The following is a 19809-nucleotide window of genomic DNA, read 5'->3' on the forward strand; positions in this document are numbered from 1 at the left end:
CCTTCAAATCTTGAAACTTGAAGCCAAATGAAAGAAGCCAGAAGATCACATATTGAAAGATTCCTTTCGTATGATGGACCTGAAAGGGGAAGGTCCTTAGACAGAAGGCTGATTAGCAGTTAACCAGGCTGGAAGAGAGAAGAGGATGAGGAGTAATCACTTAATGGGTACGGGGTGTATCCCTGGCCTGACCCAGAAGTTTCAAAACTAGAAAGAGGTGGTGATTGCACAACAATGAACTAAATGCCACTGGGCCGGACACTTTAAAATGGTTACTTGTGTATTATGTGAATTTCACCTCAATTTTAAAATCCCGTGGAAAGTTGCCTCACCAAGGCAGACTACTGGACAGGCTTGTTTTTTTTAAGTGACTTGATGGCATTATAGAAAACATTTCTTGGTGTTCTGAGATGTGTTGGAAGTACTTACTTTGGAGCAAACATCGTTGCCTTGAAACTTAGCCAGTTCAAGTTGGTCTTTCTGGGAGACCAGACCTCCTCTGTTTTCTGGCTCTAAAGTGTTCAGGACTTAAGCATCCTATTACATGGTTATTACAAGTTACACTGTTGATAGCCGCAATTTTTTATCCTGAAGCTTAATCTAGAAACAACTTTATTGCCACAGCACTTTCATTAACTACATGTGTATTTTTGTAATCTGTAATAATATATTTTCATATGATAAAAAGGTTAACTAACTTGCCTCTTGTCACAGACCTGTAAAGAGATGGGCATTGGTTTAACCCACTTGCCTGGATTCTGTGTTAAACGGTACATGATAACTGTCTCTTTGTGGGAAAAAGCATAAATATCATTCTTTCTAGAAAAAGGCAAAGCAATGGACCCAGTAGCAAATTCTCTTAAGGTTTTATTGTTTGAGGAAAATCAATTACTCTTATAACCGAGGTAAAGAATCTATGAGATCTGATGAGTAAAATATAATTTTATTTTTATAGTTCTGTTATTAGCTTAAAATTTTAAAAATTAGCAGTGACCAGTTTTGTTACTCTTGGATAGGAAAGAAGAAATTTGCAAACGCTGAATATATGTTTCTGTGTCTCCATGGACTCTTACAACAAAGGGTTGTATGTGTTTTGTTTTTAACCCCAGTTGATGTGGGGAAGGATTGTTGTTGTTTTCCAGTTGTTCAGTCATGTCCAACTCTTTGCGACCCCATGGACTGCAGCACGCCAGTCTTCCCTATCCTTCACTATCTCCCAGAGTTTGCTCAAACTCATGTCCATTGAATCGATGATGCCATCCAACCATCTCATCCTCTGTTGTCCCCTTCTCCTGCCTTCAGTGTCGCCCAGCATCAAGGTCTTTTCCAGTGAGTTGGCTCTTGGCATCAGGTGGCCAAAGTGTTGGAGCTTCAGCTTCAGCATCAGTCCTTCCAATGAATATTCAGGGCTGATTTCCTTTAGGAGGGACTGGTTGGATCTCCTTGCAGTCCAAGAGACTCTCAAGAGTCTTCACCAACACCACAGTTTGAAAGCATCAATTCTTCCACATTCAACCCTCTTTAGGGTCCAGCTCTCACATCGGTGCATGACTACTGGAGATGGAAGGGCAGAAAGTTTAATTTTATTTAATTATTTAATTTAATTATTTCTTTTCAATAATTAAAGGAGAAAATACATATACTTTCAACCTGTTTGAAATCAACTAGATTCCCTTGGATTAAATCTGTGGCACAAGTTTCTAAACCATCAGATTTGAATTTTAATTACTTAATTGGCATTTTACACAATATGAAGTTCTTTGTATTCAAAGAGTATTGTTGACTTTTCCCATAGAGCAGACACCCCCGTTTTTTCCCCTTGGCTGCTATGTTCACACTCTGTTCTTAGTCCCAAAATGCAGTTGAGTTTAACAGTTGTGTGTGGTAGGTGGTATGGTCTGGAGACAAGTCCAAAAACAATGATTGATTAGCCTGGCTATTTAGAAACTAGGAATAAACAATATTACAATTACACTAAGACATTGTGAATGTTAATAAATGGTTTCAAGCCAATTAGTAATGCTCTCAAGTCAGTTACATCAGCTTCCTATTGTAGTTGTGGTTATTAACACCAGCAGTGAATCATCTGGAATCATTGAGTTTTTCATGTGCAACCTAAGATCCCTTTCACAATTTGCTTTTCTCTCATCCTGACCTTCTAAAATCTCTTATACATGGAAATAACTATTGTTTTCCCTCTTTTTTTTTTTTGAGACGCAAAAAATTAAGGGTAACTTGTTTAGTGTCTTTGCTTGTTAAATACTCTGAATAAATAAATTTTTAAGACTACTGAATAAAATTTTTTAGACAGTAAACTATTAAGAAATTAAAGTGAACATTACCCTTGTATCTCAGTGGTAAAGAATCTCCTGCCAGTGCCGGAGTTGTTGTTGTTCAGTCACCAAATCATGTCCGATTCTTCGAGACCCCATGGACTGCATCACAGCAGGCTTCGCTGTCCGTCACCATCTCCCAGAGTTGGCCCAAGTTCATGTTCATTTAATTGGTGATGTTATCCAACTGTCTCATCCTCTACTGCCCTTTTTTTTTTTTTTTTTTTTTTTTAGTGCTGCGATGAACATTGGGGTACACGTGTCTCTTTCCCTTCTGGTTTCCTCAGTGTGTATGCCCAGCAGTGGGATTGCTGGATCATAAGGCAGTTCTATTTCCAGTTTTTTAAGGAATCTCCACACTGTTCTCCATAGTGGCTGTACTAGTTTGCATTCCCACCAACAGTGTAAGAGGGTTCCCTTTTCTCCACACCCTCTGCAGCATTTATTATTTGTAGACTTTTGGATCGCAGCCATTCTGACTGGTGTGAAATGGTACCTCATAGTGGTTTTGATTTGCATTTCTCTGATAATGAGTGATGTTGAGCATCTTTTCATGTGTTTGTTAGCCATCTGTATGTCTTCTTTGGAGAAATGTCTATTTAGATCTTTGGCCCATTTTTTGATTGGGTCATTTATTTTTCTAGAGTTGAGCTGTAGGAGTTGCTTGTATATTTTTGAGATTAGTTGTTTGTCGGTTGCTTCATTTGCTATTATTTTCTCCCATTCTGAAGGCTGTCTTTTCACCTTGCTAATAGTTTCCTTTGATGTGCAGAAGCTTTTAAGTTTAATTAGGTCCCATTTGTTTATTTTTGCTTTTATTTCCAATATTCTGGGAGGTGGGTCATAGAGGATCCTGCTGTGATGTATGTCAGAGAGTGTTTTGCCTATGTTCTCCTCTAGGAGTTTTATAGTTTCTGGTCTTACGTTGAGATCTTTAATCCATTTTGAGTTTATTTTTGTATATGGTGTTAGAAAGTGTTCTAGTTTCATTCTTTTACAAGTGGTTGACCAGATTTCCCAGCACCACTTGTTAAAGAGATTGTCTTTAATCCATTGTATAGTCTTGCCTCCTTTGTCAAAGATAAGGTGTCCATATGTGCGTGGATTTATCTCTGGGCTTTCTATTTTGTTCCATTGATCTATATTTCTGTCTTTATGCCAGTACCATACTGTCTTGATAACTGTGGCTTTGTAGTAGAGCCTGAAGTCAGGTAGGTTGATTCCTCCAGTTCCATTTTTCTTTCTCAAGATCGCTTTGGCTATTCGAGGTTTTTTGTATTTCCATACAAATTGTGAAATTATTTGTTCTAGCTCTGTGAAGAATACTGTTGGTAGCTTGATAGGGATTGCATTGAATCTATAAATTGCTTTGGGTAGTATACTCATTTTCACTACATTGATTCTTCCAATCCATGAACATGGTATAGTTGTCCATCTATTAGTGTCCTCTTTGATTTCTTTCACCAGTGTTTTATAGTTTTCTATATATAGGTCTTTAGTTTCTTTAGGTAGATATATTCCTAAGTATTTTATTCTTTTCATTGCAATGGTGAATGGAACTGTTTCCTTAATTTCTCTTTCTGTTTTCTCATTATTAGTGTATAGGAATGCAAGGGATTTCTGTGTGTTGATTTTATATCCTGCAACTTTACTATAATCATTGATTAGTTCTAGTAATTTTCTGGTGGAGTCTTTAGGGTTTTCTATGTAGAGGATCATGTCATCTGCAAATAGTGAGAGTTTTACTTCTTCTTTTCCAATTTGGATTCCTTTTATTTCTTTTTCTGCTCTGATTGCTGTGGCCAAAACTTCCAAAACTATGTTAAATAGTAATGGTGAAAGTGGGCACCCTTGTCTTGTTCCTGACTTTAGAGGAAATGCTTTCAATTTTTCACCATTGAGGATAATGTTTGCTGTGGGTTTGTCATATATAGCTTTTATTATGTTGAGGTATGTTCCTTCTATTCCTGCTTTCTGGAGAGTTTTTATCATAAATGGGTGTTGAATTTTGTCAAAGGCTTTCTCTGCATCTATTGAGATAATCATATGGTTTTTGTTTTTCAATTTATTAATGTGGTGTATTACATTGATTGATTTGCGGATATTGAAGAATCCTTGCATCCCTGGGATAAAGCCCACTTGGTCATGGTGTATGATCTTTTTAATGTGTTGTTGGATTCTGATTGCTAGAATTTTGTTTAGGATTTTTGCATCTATGTTCATCAGTGATATTGGCCTGTAGTTTTCTTTTTTTGTGGGATCTTTGTCAGGTTTTGGTATTAGGGTGATGGTGGCCTCATAGAATGAGTTTGGAAGTTTACCTTCCTCTGCAATTTTCTGGAAGAGTTTGAGCAGGATAGGTGTTAGCTCTTCTCTAAATTTTTGGTAGAATTCAGCTGTGAAGCCGTCTGGACCTGGGCTTTTGTTTGCTGGAAGATTTTTGATTACAGTTTCAATTTCCGTGCTTGTGATGGGTCTGTTAAGGTTTTCTATTTCTTCCTGGTCGAGTTTTGGAAAGTTGTACTTTTCTAAGAATTTGTCCATTTCTTCCTCATTGTCCATTTTATTGGCATATAATTGTTGATAATAGTCTCTTATGATCCTTTGTATTTCTGTGTTGTCTGTTGTGATCTCTCCATTTTCGTTTCTAATTTTATTGATTTGATTTTTCTCCCTTTGTTTCTTGATGAGTCTGGCTAATGGTTTATCAATTTTATTTATCCTTTCAAAGAACCAGCTTTTGGCTTTGTTGATTTTTGCTATGGTCTCTTTTGTTTCTTTTGCATTTATTTCTGCTCTAATTTTTAAGATTTCTTTCCTTCTACTAACCCTGGGGTTCTTCATTTCTTCCTTTTCTAGTTGCTTTAGGTGTAGAGTTAGGTTATTTATTTGACTTTTTTCTTGTTTCTTGAGGTGTGCCTGTATTGCTATGAACTTTCCCCTTAGGACTGCTTTTACTGTGTCCCACAGGTTTTGGGTTGTTGTGTTTTCATTTTCATTTGTTTCTATGCAAATTTTGATTTCTTTTTTGATTTCTTCTGTGATTTGTTGGTTATTCAGCAGGGTGTTGTTCATCCTCCATATGTTGGAATTTTTAATAGTTTTTCTCGTGTAATTGAGATCTAATCTTACTGCATTGTGGTCAGAAAAGATGCTTGGAATGATTTCTGTTTTTTTGAATTTACCAAGGCTAGCTTTATGGCCCAGGATGTGATCTATCCTGGAGAAGGTTCCATGTGCGCTTGAGAAAAAGGTGAAGTTCATTGTTTTGGGATGAAATGTCCTATAGATATCAATTAGGTCTAACTGGTCTATTGTATCGTTTAAAGTTTGTGTTTCCTTGTTAATTTTCTGCTTAGTTGATCTATCCATAGGTGTGAGTGGGGTATTAAAGTCTCCCACTATTATTGTGTTATTGTTAATTTCTCCTTTCATACTTGTTAGCATTTGTCTTACATACTGCGGTGCTCCTGTGTTGGGTGCATATATATTTATAATTGTTATATCTTCTTCTTGGATTGATCCTTTGATCATTATGTAGTGACCTTCTTTGTCTCTTTTCACAGTCTTTGTTTTAAAGTCTATTTTATCTGATATGAGTATTGCTACTCCTGCTTTCTTTTGGTCCCTGTTTGCATGGAAAATCTTTTTCCAGCCCTTCACTTTCAGTCTGTATGTGTCCCCTGTTTTGAGGTGGGTCTCCTGTAGACAACATATGTAGGGGTCTTGTTTTTGTATCCATTCAGCCAGTCTCTGTCTTTTGGTTGGGGCATTCAACCCATTTACCTTTAAGGTAATTACTGATAAGTATGATCCCGTTGCCATTTACTGTATTGTTTGGGGTTCGAATTTATACACCATTTTTGTGTTTCCTGTCTAGAGAATATCCTTTAGTATTTGTTGGAGAGCTGGTTTGGTGGTGTAGAATTCTCTCAGCTTTTGCTTGTCTGAGAAGCTTTTGATTTCTCCTTCATACTTGAATGAAATCCTTGCTGGGTACAATAATCTGGGCTGTAGGTTATTTTCTTTCATCATTTTAAGTATGTCTTGCCATTCCCTCCTGGCTTGAAGAGTTTCTATTGAAAGATCAGCTGTTATCCTTATGGGAATTCCCTTGTGTGTTATTTGTTGTTTTTCCCTTGCTGCTTTTAATATTTGTTCTTTGTGTTTGATCTTTGTTAATTTGATTAATATGTGTCTTGGGGTGTTTCGCCTTGGGTTTATCCTGTTTGGGATTCTCTGGGTTTCTTGGACTTGGGTGATTATTTCCTTCCCCAGTTTAGGGAAGTTTTCAACTATTATCTCCTCAAGTATTTTCTCATGGTCTTTCTTTTTGTCTTCTTCTTCTGGAACCCCTATGATTCGAATGTTGTAGCGTTTAATATTGTCCTGGAGGTCTCTGAGATTGTCCTCATTTCTTTTAATTCGTTTTTCTTTTATTCTCTCTGATTCATTTATTTCTACCATTCTATCTTCTAATTCACTAATCCTATCTTCTGCCTCTGTTATTCTACTATTTGTTGCCTCCAGAGTGTTTTTAATTTCATTTATTGCATTACTCATTATATATTGACTCTTTTTTATTTCTTCTAGGTCCTTGTTAAACCTTTCTTGCATCTTCTCAATCCTTGTCTCCAAGCTATTTATCTGTGATTCCATTTTAATTTCAAGATTTTGGATCAATTTCACTATCATTATTCGGAATTCTTTATCAGATAGATTCCCTATCTCTTCCTCTTTTGTTTGGTTTGGTGGGCATTTATCCTGTTCCTTTATCTGCTGACTATTCCTCTGTCTCTTCATCTTGTTTAAATTGCTGAGTTTGGGGTGTCCTTTCTGTATTCTGGCAGTTTTTGGAGTTCTCTTTATTGTGGCTTTTCCTCGCTGTGTGCGGGTTTGTACAGGTGGCTTGTCAAGGTTTCCTGGTTAGGGAAGCTTGTGTCGGTGTTCTGATGGGTGGAGCTGTATTTCTTCTCTTTGTTCAGTCGCGCTGTGGGGAGGGAGGGAGGGATGCTGCAAACAAATAACATTGGCGTGCGCTCGCAGTGCCTCAGCCACACTGGGTCTGCCCCCGCTCACGGCGCGTGTAGCCTCCCTGCCCACACTGCTCGGGCTCTAGGTTGTTCTGCCGGGAACAATCCGAGGCTGGCCCTGGGTTGCATGTACCTCCCAGGTCCAAGCCGCTCAGGTTCAGGCACTTGGGTAGTCCTCAGAGGCGCAGACTCAGTTGGGCCTGAGTTTTGTGCTCTTCCCAGGTCCGAGCAGCTCAAGTGATGAGCTGTTTGGCGAGCGCCAATGCTGCGACTTATCGCCTCCCCGCCACTCGGTTATCTGGGTGTAAAACCGGCGCACCTTCTCAGGCAGATGTTGACCGTCCAGACCCCCAAAAAGTTTTAGTTAGCAAAGAAGCCTGCTTACAGTTTTATAGATAATGTCTCTCTGGGGCTGCGATTGCCCCCTTCCGGCTCTGGCTGCCTGTCACCGGAGGGGGAAGGTCTGCAGCCGGCTATCTCTATTCAATTCTTTGTTCCGTGCGCGGGCCTGGCGGCGTCTTAGGTTGGGGCTGGCTTTTCGCGTGGTAGATATCCCACAGTCTGGTTTGCTAGCCCAAATTATTTCGCTCAGATAGTGCTCAGGGTATTCAGGCCAGATTCTTACTCTAAGCGATGCAGCCCGTGCTGCGCCTCCCTGCCCAGCCCCCGCTTGCTAATGGCGCGTGCAGGCGTCTGCGCTGCTTCTCCGCTGGGGGAGTTACCGTAGGACTCGCAATCTTCGAGTTTTAATTGTTTATTTATTTTTTCTTCCTGTTATGTTGCCCTCTGTGCTTCCAAAGCTCAGCACAGATTCGGCAGTGAGAAGGTTTCCTGGTGTTTGGAAACCTCTCTCTTTTTAAGACTCCCTTCCCGGGATGGAACTCCGTCCCTCCCTCTTTTGTCTCTTTTTTTGTCTTTTATATTTTTTCCTACCTCCTTTCGAAGAGTTGGATTGCTTTTCTGGGTGCCTGATGTCCTCTGCCGGCATTCAGAAGTTGTTTTGTGGAATTTACTCGACGTTTAAATGCTCTTTTGATGAATTTGTGGGGGAGAAAGTGTTCTCCCTGTCCTACTCCTCCGCCATCTTGGCTCCTCCCTCCTCTACTGCCCTTTTTTCTGCCTTCAGTCTTTCCCAGCATCAGGGTCTTTTCCAATGAGTCAGCTGTTCGCATCAGGCAGTCAAAGTATTGGAACTTCAGCATCAGTCCTTCCAATCAGCATTCACAGTTGATTTCCTTTAAGGTTGACTGGTTTGATCTCCTTGTTGTCCAGGGGACTTTCAAGAAACTTCTCCAGCACCACAGTTTGAAAACATCAATTCTTTGGTACTCTGCCTTCTTTATGGTCCAGTTCTCACATCCATACTTGATTACTAGAAAGACCTTAGCCTTGACTCTATGGACCTTTGTCAGCAAAGCGATGTCTTTGTTTTTAACACACTGTCTAGGTTTATCATAGCTTTCCTGCCAAGAAGCAATCGTTTTCTAATGTCATGGGTGCAGTCACCATCTGCATTGATTTTAGAGCCCAAGAAGAGGAAATCTGTCACTGCTTCCACATTTTCCCCATCTTTTTGCCATGAAGTGATGAGACCGGATGCCATGATCTTACTTTTTTTAATACTAGGTTTTAAGCCATTTTTTCACTCTCCTCTTTCACCTACATCAAGAGGTTCTTTAGTTCTTCACTTTCTACCATTAGAGTAGCATCATCCGCATATCTGAGGTTGTTGATATTTCTCTCAGCAGTCTTGATTCTAGCTTGTAATTCATCCAGCCCAGCATTTCACATGATGTGCTCTGTGTATAAGTTAAATAAACAGGTGACAGTAAACAGCCTAGTTGTACTCCTTTCTCAATCCTGAACCAGTTGTTCCATAGAAGGTTCTAACTGTTGATTCCTTACCTGCATAAAAGTTTCTCAGGAGACGGGTCTGGTATTCTCATCTCTTAAAGAGTTTTCCACAGTTTGTCATGATCCACAGAATCAAAGACTTCAGCACAGTCAGTGAAACAGAGGTAGATGTTTTTCTAAAATACTCTTGCTTTCTCTATGATTCAGTGAGTGCTGGCAATTTGATCTCTGGTTCCTCTGCCTTTTCTAAACCCAGCTTGAACATCTTTAAGTTCTCAGTTCACGTATGCTGAAGCCTAGCATGCAGGATTTTGAGCATAACCTTTCTAGGTGAGAGATGCGTGTGACTGTCTGACGGTTAGCACATTCTTTAGTACTGCCCTTCTTGGGAATTAGGGTGATACTCGACCTTCTCTAGTCCTTTGGCCATTGCTGGGTTTACAGACTTGCTGACATATTGAGCTGCACTTGGATGTGTGTGCATGTGCTCAGTCGTGTCTGACTCTTTTCAATCCCAGGGACCACCAGGCTCCTCTCTCCATGGAATTTCCCAGGCAAGAATACTGGAATGGGTTGCCATTTCCTACTCCAGGGGATCTTCCAGACCCAGACATCAAACCTGTGTCTCTTGTGTCTTCTGCGTTGGTGGGTGTATTCCTTACCACTGCACCACCTGAGGAGCACTTTGATAGCATTATCTTTTAGGATTTTAAATAATTCTGCCGGAATTCCGTCACCTCTGTTAGCTTTATTGTCTGCTGTGCTTCCTAAAGCCCACTTGTCTTCACACTCCAGAATGTCTGGCTCTGGGTGAGTGACCACACCATCACAGTTATCTGGGTCTTTATGATCTTTTTTGTACAGTTCTTGTGTGTATTCTTTCCATCTCTTCTTGATCTCTTCTGTTTCGTTAGATCTTTACCATTTCTGTCCTTTATTGTGCCGTTTTTGGATGAAATGTTTCTAATTTTCTTGAGGTGATCTCAAGTCTTTCTCCTTCTTTCCTCTAGTTTTTACATTGTCCACTGAAGAAGCCCTTATCTCTCCTTGCTATTCTGTGGAACTCTGCATTTAATTGGGTGTACCTTTCCCTTTCTCTGTTGCTTTTTGCTTCTCTTCTTTCTTCAGCTTTTTGTAAAACTTTCTCAGACAGCCACTTTGCCTTCTTGCTTTTCTTTTTCTTTGGGATGGTTTTGTTCACTGCCTCCTGTACAATATTATGAATCTCTGTCCATAGTTTTTCAGGCTCTCTATTACTAGATCTAATACTCTGAATCCATTGGTCACCTCTGCTGTATAATCATAGGGGATTTGATTTAAGTCGTACCTGGCTGACCTAGTGGTTTTCCCCACTTTCTTTAGTTTAAGCCTGAATTTCGCTATGAGAAGCTGATGATCTGAGCCACAATCAGCCCCAGGTTGTGTTTTTGCTGACTGTATATAGCTTCTCCATCTTTGGCTATGGAGAATGTAATCAATCTGATTTTGGTATTGAGCATCTGGTGATGTCCACGTGTAAAGTTGTCTCTCGTGTTGTTGAAAAAAGAAAAGTGAAAGTGAAGTCGCTCAGTCATGTCCAACTCTTTGTGACCCGTGGACTGTAGCCCACCAAGCTCCTCCGTCCATGGGATTCTCCAGGCAAGAATACTGGAGTGGGTTGCCATTGCCTTCTCCACGGGATCTTCCCAACCCAGGGATTGAACCCAGATCTCCCACATTGCAGGCAGACACTTTAACCTCTGAGCCACCAGGGAAGCCCCCTGTTGTTGAAAAAGTGTGTTTGCTATGACCAGTGTGTTCTCTTGACACAATTCTGTTAGCCTTTGCCCTGCTTCATTTTATACTCCAAGGCAAAACTTGCTTGTTGCTCCGGGTATCTCTTGCCTTCCTACTTCAGCACTCCCAGTCTCCTATGATGAGTAAGACATCTTTTTTTGGTGTTAGTTCTAGAAGGTCTTCTAGGTCTTCATAGAACTAATCAACTTCAGCTTCTTCGGCATCGGTGGTTGGGACGTAGACTTGAATTACTGTGATGTTTAATGTTTTGCCTTGGAAATGAACCAAGGTCATTCTGTCATTTTTGAGGTTGCACCCAAGTACTGCATTTTGGACTTTTTTATTGATTATGAGGGATACTCTATTTCTTGTAAGGGATTTTTGCCTACAGTAGTAGATATAATGGTCATCTGAATTAAATTCACCCATACCAGTCCCTTTTAGTTCACTGATTCCTGAGATGTTGATGTTACTCTTGCCATCTCCTGTTTGACCATGTCCAGTTTACCTTGATTCATGGACCTAACATTCCAGGATCCTATGCAGTACTGTTCTTTACAGGATCAGATTTTACTTTGATCACCAGACAGATCGACAGCTGAATGTCATTTCTGCTTTGGCCCAGCCACTTCATCCTTTCTGGAGCTATGAGTAGTTGTCCTCTGCTCTTCCCCAGTAGCACATTGGACACCTCCCAAACTGGAGGACTCATCTTTCAGTGTCGTATCTTTTTGCCTTTTTATACAGCTCATGGGGTTCTCATGGCAACTATACTGGATTGGTTTGCCATTCCCTCTTCCAGTGCATCACATTTTATCAGAACTCTCCACTGTCTCGGGTGGAGACATGCATCCATGTGGAGACATATGACTCATTTGTCTCAGGTGGCCGTGCAGAGCATGGCTCATAGCTTCACTGAGTTATGCAAGCCCTTTTAATCACAACAAGGCATTGAGATGCAGGGCAATGCAGGAGATTCGGATTCAGTCCCTGGGTCTGGGAAATCCCCTGGAGAAGGAAATGACAACCCACTCCAGTTTTCTTGCCTGGGAAATCCCATGGACAGAGGAGCCTGGCAGGATATAGTCTATGGGGTTGCAAAGAATCGGAATGCAACTTAGTGATTAAATAACAAAGTGAATGTTTAAGAAAAAAAAAATAGTTTAATTGGTTCTGATCCAGAAAGTGGCATTTAGTTCTTTTGATCCTTCAGAATGTTCTGTTTTATAGGGATTAGAGAGTTGAAGAACCTATAAAAGCTGTGATAATTAGAGTGAAAGAGAAGAGTGAAAAAGTTGGCTTAAAGCTCAACATTCAGAAAACGAAGATCATGGCATCTGGTCCCATCACTTCATGGGAAATAGATGGGGAAACAGTGGAAACAGTGTCAGACTTTATTTTTGGGGGCTCCAAAATCACTGCAGATGGTGATTGCAGCCATGAAATTAAAAGATACTCTTTGGAAGGAAAGTTATGACCAACCTAGACAGCATAGTCAAAAGCAGAGACGTTACTTTGCCAACAAAGGTCCATCTAGTCAAGGCTGTGGTTTTTCCAGTGGTCATGTATGGATGCAAGAGTTGGACTGTGAAGAAAGCTGAGTGCCGAAGAATTGATGCTTTTGAAGTATGGTGTTGGAGAAGACTCTTGAGAGTCCCTTGGACTGCAAGGAGATCCAACCAGTCCATCCTAAAGGAGATCAGTGCTGGGTGTTCTTTGGAAGGAATGATGCTAAAGCTGAAAGTCCAGTACTTTGGCCGCCTCATGCGAAGAGTTGACTCATTGGAAAAGACTCTGATGGTGAGAGGGATTGGAGGCAGGAGGAGAAGGGGACAACAGAGGATGAGATGGCTGGATGGCATCACTGACTCGATGGACGTGAGTTTGAGTGAACTCTGGAAGATGGTGATGGACAGGGAGGCCTGGCGTGCTGTGATTCATGGGGTCGCAAAGAGCTGAACACGACTGAGTGACTGAACTGAACTGAACTGAGTACCAAATAAGAATAGATGATTTTTTTACTTAAAAAAAAAATCTTGTGCTTTCCATAGACACATTAATTTATATTCAAGAACAATTTGGGTTTATGCTATTATAATAAACCAAATTAATCTGTCTCACAAAGTTGTCTAGGCAACTTTAATGCTTTCACTGCTCCTCTCTGCATTGTATTGGAAGTCCTAACCGGCAAGAAAAAGTATGCACATAGATTGAGAAAGAAGTAAAACTGTCTATTTACGTAAGACATGATTGTCTACATAGATGATGTGAACATGTCTACAGAAAAACTCCTACAGCTAGTAAGTTGAGTTAAGCAAGATTACAGATTACATGCTGCTGCTGCTAAGTCGCTTCAGTCGTGTCCGATTCTGTGCAACCCCATAGACGGCAGCTCACCAGGCTCCCCAGTCCCTGGGATTCTCCAGGCAAGAACACTGGAGTGGGTTGCCATTTCCTTCTCCAATGCATGAAAATGAAAAGTGAAAGTGAAGTCGCTCAGTCGTGTCCAACTCTTCGCAACCCCATGGACTGCAGCCTACCTCTGTCCATGGGATTTTCCAGGCAAGAGTACTGGAGTGGGGTGCCATTGCCTTCTCCGACAGGTTACATAGTCAATATACAAAATTTGGTTGTATTTCTGTTTACTGGCTATGAACACTGGGAATTCCAATTTTTTTAAAATGCCATTTATATTAGCAACCCCAGAAATTGAAATATTTAACTAAATCTGACAGAATATTTGCAGGATCTGTATACTGGAAACTACAAAACACTTCCGAAAAAAAAAATTTTAAAGACCTAAATAAAAGGAAATAGATACTAGGTTTTTGAATTGGGAAGCTCAATATTTTTTTAACTCATCATTTATCCTTATTTTTAAACTATAGAATCAACTCATTTCCAGTTACAAGTCCATCAAGATGTTTTTGGTCAATATACAAAATTTGGTTGTATTTCTGTTTACTAGCTATGGAATTCCAATTTTTTTTTAATGCCATTTATATTAGCAACCCCATAAGTTGAAATATTGAACTAAATCTGACAGAATATTTGCAGGATCTGTATACTGGAAACTACAAAACACTTAAGAAAAAAATTTTTTAAGACCTAAATAAAAGGAAATAGATACTAGGTTTTTGAATTGGGAAGCTCAGTATTTTTTTAACTCGCCATTTCTCCTTATTTTTAAATTATAGAATCAACTCAGTTCCAGTTACAAGTCCATCAGGATGTTTTTGTAGACAGTGACGAGCTGGTTCTAGGTGCAGCACACTTCTGTAAGAGAAGAGCTAAGTTGGAGACTTACATTACACGTTAGAGGCGTCTAGTGAAGTGACCCCATGGACTATACAGGAATCTAGGTGACTGGCAAAGAACTCTTTGTGCTCTTTTGGCAGTTCTTTCATAAGGGTAAAATTACCCCAAATGAAATGTTTTCAGAATCAAATGTAATTTATGAGGCCTCTAATAGAAATGGCACTCCCTGACATGTTATTTCCCAGCCCAGACTCTCTACTAAAATATCTTTCTGATATTTTATTTGCATATTTCTAAATAAAATGCTTTTCCTGGGTTGTTTTTTTTTTTTCTCATAGACATCATCTGTAGCCGTCCTCTATAGAAGATTAAAATACGACTGTATAGCTTTCACTATGACGTACACGTCCCCTCCCCATCTACCCAGTATGGTCTGGTTTTTGTTTGCCATGTTATATATGCATATAAATACGCACTCACTCACATCTACGTACACGCAGATGACTGTGAATGCTGTTTAAGCCGAGCCATATTATATACTGTGATGCTATTTTGTTTTCAGTAATTTCTGTTTGTTTTTCTTAAGCTTATCATTGACAGTCATTAAGCTAGTCATTGACAGTCATTTTCATTACCTAGTTTTTTTTTCTATGTGCCTACCACTAACTCACTGCAAAAATTTCTAAAAGCATTTTAGTTTTTTCTCCATAATTGTCTGCACACCGGATAATTTTCCAGTCCCATCTGTTTTTCTTGGGGTTCCCACCCCTGAAGCCCTTTGTTCTTCTGCTCCCCTTGAGACTGGTTTTCCCTTGGTCTCCCAAGCAGCTGGTATCCTGGGACTTCCCATCACTGTCATCCCAGGAATTCCCTTTGGTTTGTTTTGTTTTCTGTTTTCATACTAGAGGCTTTTATCCAATGAGAAGAAAGTCAGGTTTAATAATGAGGACTAAAAACCTGATTGAAATCCTGTTTGCCTGAGTGTATAAATCTTCTGATAAAGTGGAGGTGTTTGACAGAGGGAAGTCCGTGTGTCATTATCTGTATATCGTTTTTTCCCTGAGCTGACTGGTTTCCCCGACAAATCATGGTTCTGTGCTCGTGTTTTGGGGTGAGGGCTCTGCTATAGAAGTTGTCCCTGCTTCTCACCACTGCTCCCAGAAAGTCTGTCTGATTTTAGTCTTATTCCAGAAAAGAGTGGGCAGGAGGTAGGATATTTCTCTTTCTCATTCTGTTCTACATTGCATTTTCACAGGTTGGTAGTACCACTTTCCCGGCTTTCCTGGTAATCTGTGGAAGGAATTTAATGCTGACTCCCTTTCTAGACATTTAAGCTTGAGCTTTCTTTGCTCTTCCAGGTCAGTTACCACTTATCCACCTTCTTCGCAACTTCAAAGCATCATCATGTTTTATCTGCCTTTTTCCCCATTCCTCTTAGTTCCATAGTTTTAGTTGAGGCTTATGGGATGGTGAAAATAAGTTATGTTCACTTTGCTCTGTTTAATTGTAGTAGGCTTCATTTTCTTCCTTGTGTCTGATGCTCTTTTTGACCTGCATTTAATCTCAGAGCCATTGTCTGGCTTGGGTTTGCTGTAGTTACATTCCTCACCCTGTTCAAATGAGGAGGTAGATATAAAATGAGAGAAAACTGTTTGAGTTTTGCCTGGTATGGAATTAATTGCATAGTCAGTCCTACATTATGGGAAGCTCTCTGATCGTTAACTATTAATCCAATAATAGAGCAAGAAAATGGGTCCTATTTAAATTCATCAACAGGGTTCAAGTTTTATGAGTAATAGTTTTTAAAATGTTAGAAATATATTCATTTGCAGTGGATGCTGAAATAACTCGGCGCTCATTTTAAGGGCTGTGTTCATGGGATTTGGTCCTCTGTATTCATGCAGCCCATTCTTGCTTTAGATAACTTCTTGATTATTTTCATTCTTTCATGTTTATTATGAGAAATATATACCCAGTTAACCTTGTTGATTTAGTACTGACTTTTGTTTATTTATTTACTGTTTTTACGTATTTATTTGCTCTGGGTCTTAGTTGCTGCACTTATGGTCTTCAGTTTTCCTTGCGGCAAGCAGAATCTTTAGTTGCAGCATGCTAACTCTTAGTTGTGACATGTGGGATCTAGTTACCGGACCAAGGATCAAACCCAGGGAGCTTGGAGTCTTAGCCACTGGACAACCAGGGAAGTCCCTAACCTTTTATTTTTAACTAAACTTGCAGCCTTAACTGCCATCTTACAGAGTAGGTTTTCCTCCTTTTGAATACCCTATTAAGATAAAGATTTGATTCATTGGAAAAGACTCTGATGCTGGGAGGGATTGGGGGCAGGAGGAGAAGGGGACAACAGAGGATGAGATGGCTAGATGGCATCACTGACTCGAAGGACGTGAGTCTGAGTGAACTCCGGGAGTTGGTGACGGACAGGGAGGCCTGGCGTGCTGTGATTCATGAGGTCGCAAAGAGTCGGACACGACTGAACAACTGAACTGAACTGAACTGAAGGTAGAGATAAATCTAGCTAATGAAAACACTAAAGCAAAAAATTTACACTCTAAAAAAAAGTACAGTCTGATTTGATGATTTCATTACAATCAGTGTTTTCTACTATCTCTGTACAGTATTCATTCCTTGGACGCCTACATAAATTAAATTTATTAATTCACTCACCAAAATGCTACTGTAGATGCCTGATGGTTTTATTTTCAAAATATTTAGAAAGGGACACATTCAGAGAACGTAAATTTTCTCCCAGAGATTGTTTAAGTCAGTTGACATTTTAATGTGGATTCCATTTGAACTCAAATTCCAAAGCCATTTTTAAGGCTGGTTCCCTGGATTCTCTCATTGCAATGTGGTGTTTCTCACTGTGCTGCTCTTCCACATGCTTCATGTCGGAAATGAACCTGATTTGAAACTTTCCACAGTTTATGTCCAGGGCTAATTATATGAGTTTGTAGGGAGCTAATGTGTCTCTGTAAACGATAACATACATTGACCGATAAAAGTAAGGCAAACAGTATGTTACTGCAGTGGGTTATTTTAACCACCCATATAGAACTGTGTACAAACATGATTTCAGTGTAGAGTTATAAATTTTCTAATACCTTCTTTCACTGAATTAATATATTAAGTTGTTGTTTTTTTTGTTTGTTTGTTTAATGCTGGTTACACAGCAAAAATAAGGGGGAAAGAAAAAGAGAATTCAATGACAAAACGCCCAGGTACACACAGATCTGTTTGAAGATTAGGATCCCTGAGGACCCAGCTCATTGCTCTCTCTCTAATGGAGGCAGGTTTTCTCCGTTTTTTCACCCCTTTCCCACTGTGTCAGTGTGAGCCCCACGCCGCGGGCTGTTTGTTCCGGCTCCTGTGATGTGTCTTCTGACTCTCCTCCCCAGCAGTTGTGTTTGCACTGATGTCCTTGGCACACAGGGCTGGAAACAGGGTATGCTAGCAAACCTTCCCTACCGTGTGGAGCCGCCGACCCTATTTTCTGACCGCCTCTTCCAAAGCTGCCTCTACTGCAGCCAAAAGAAAGCGCCTGCTTCAGTGCCGTCCTGACACGTGGGCTCCCTGTGCTGAGATGCCTTCTCCTCTTGGCCTGTCTCTGCCTTTGCCTCGTGAACGTTTACTCAGTGTCAGCCCCTCTGTGGACCCTGTCGTGGCTCTCCCGGCCTGAGCTAGTTTGCTTCCTCTTGTAAGTGTGCCCAGCACTGCTTTGGAGAAATCAGCGTTTGTGGTTTCCCCTCATGCCTCCCGCAAGAAGGTAAATCTTTCTAGGGTAAATCCTCCTGGATTTCCAGGAGCCAGCTTGGTAGGCTTTCAATAAGTTGTTCACAGATGAATGGATTGTGAGCAGAAAGAAATGGCTGTTGAGTAAGTAAACGCATCTGTTGAAAGTAAGATCTGGGCCAGTGCTGAGAATGGCCATGCAGACCCTGTATTCCGTTCTTATCTTTATTCCACCGTCATACTCACTTTGTCTTAGAAACAAAACAAAATGCTGTCCCATGTTGGGTAAGTACTAGGTTTAATATTAAAAAGGAGATATTTCAGACTGATATTCCATGGATGATTCCGAAGTTTCAGTTCAGTTCAGTCGCTCAGTCGTGTCCGACTCTTTGTGACCCCATGAATCGCAGCACGCCAGGCCTCCCTGTCCATCACCAACTCCTGGAGTTCACTCACACTCACGTCCATCGAGTCAGTGATGCCATCCAGCCATCTCATCCTCTGTCGTCACCTTCTCCTCCTGCCCCCAATCCCTCCCAGCATCAGAGTCTTTTCCAATGAGTCAACTCTTCGCATGAGGTGGCCAAAGTACTGGAGTTTCAGCTTTAGCATCATTTCTTCCAAAGAAATCCAGGGCTGATGTCCTTCAGAATGGACTGGTTGGATCTCCTTGCAGTCTGAGGGACTCTCAGGAGGCTTCTCCAACACCACAGTTCAAAAGCATCAATTCTTCGGCACTCAGCTTTCTTCACAGTCCAACTCTCACATCCATACATGACCACAGGAAAAACCATAGCCTTGACTAGATGGACCTTTGTTGGCAAAGTAATGTCTCTGCTTTTGAATATGCTGTCTAGGTTGGTCATAACTTTCCTTCCAAGGAGTAAGCGTCTTTTAATTTCATGGCTGCAGTCACCATCTGCAGTGATTTTGGAGCCCCAAAAAATAAAGTCTGACACTGTTTCCACTGTTTCCCCATCTATTTCCCATGAAGTGATGGGACCAGATGCCATGATCTTCATTTTCTGAATGTTGAGCTTTAAGCCAACTTTTTCACTCTTCACTTTCACTTTCATCAAGAGGCTTTTTAGTTCCTCTTCACTTTCTGCCGTAAGGGTGGTGTCATCTGTGTATCTGAAGTTATTGATATTTCTCCTGGGAATTTTGATTCTAGCTTATGCTTCTTCCAGTCCAGCGTTTCTCACGATGTACTCTGCATATAAGTTAAATAAGCAGGGTGACAATATACAGCCTTGACGTACTCCTTTTCCTATTTGGAACCAGTCTGTTGTTCCATGTCCAGTTCTAACTGTTGCTTCCTGACCTGCATACAGATTTCTCAAGAGGCAGGTCAGGTGGTCTGGTATTCCCATGTCTTTCAGAATTTTCCACAGTTTATTGTGATCCACACAGTCAGAGGCTTTGACATAGTCAACAAAGCAGAAATAGATGTTTTTCTGGAACTCTCTTGCTTTTTCCATGATCCAACGGATGTTGGCAATTTGATCTCTGGTTCCTCTGCCTTTTCTAAAACCAGCTTGAACATCAGGAAGTTCACAGTTCATGTATTGCTGAAGCCTGGCTTGTAGAATTTTGAGCATTACTTTACTAGCATGTGAGATGAGTGCAATTGTGCGGTAGTTTGAGCATTCTTTGGCATTGCCTTTCTTTGGGATTGGAATGAAAACTGACCTCTTCAAGTCCTGTTGCTACTGCTGAGTTTTCCAAATTTGTTGGCATATTGAGTGCAGCACTTTCACAGCATCATCTTTCAGGATTTGAAATAGCTCAACTGGAATTCCATC

General features: G+C 40.5%; 1 protein-coding gene across 9 annotated transcripts in view; it reads left to right on the top strand.

Moving 5' to 3' along the window:
* The window catches only part of MCPH1 (microcephalin 1), a 240143-nt gene that overhangs the window by 85398 nt on the left and 134936 nt on the right, over positions 1 to 19809 (top strand). The gene's annotated exons all lie outside the window — the stretch shown is intronic.

This window comes from Bos indicus, chromosome 27 (genome assembly GCF_029378745.1).
Source record: "Bos indicus isolate NIAB-ARS_2022 breed Sahiwal x Tharparkar chromosome 27, NIAB-ARS_B.indTharparkar_mat_pri_1.0, whole genome shotgun sequence".
Lineage (NCBI taxonomy): Eukaryota > Metazoa > Chordata > Mammalia > Artiodactyla > Bovidae > Bos > Bos indicus.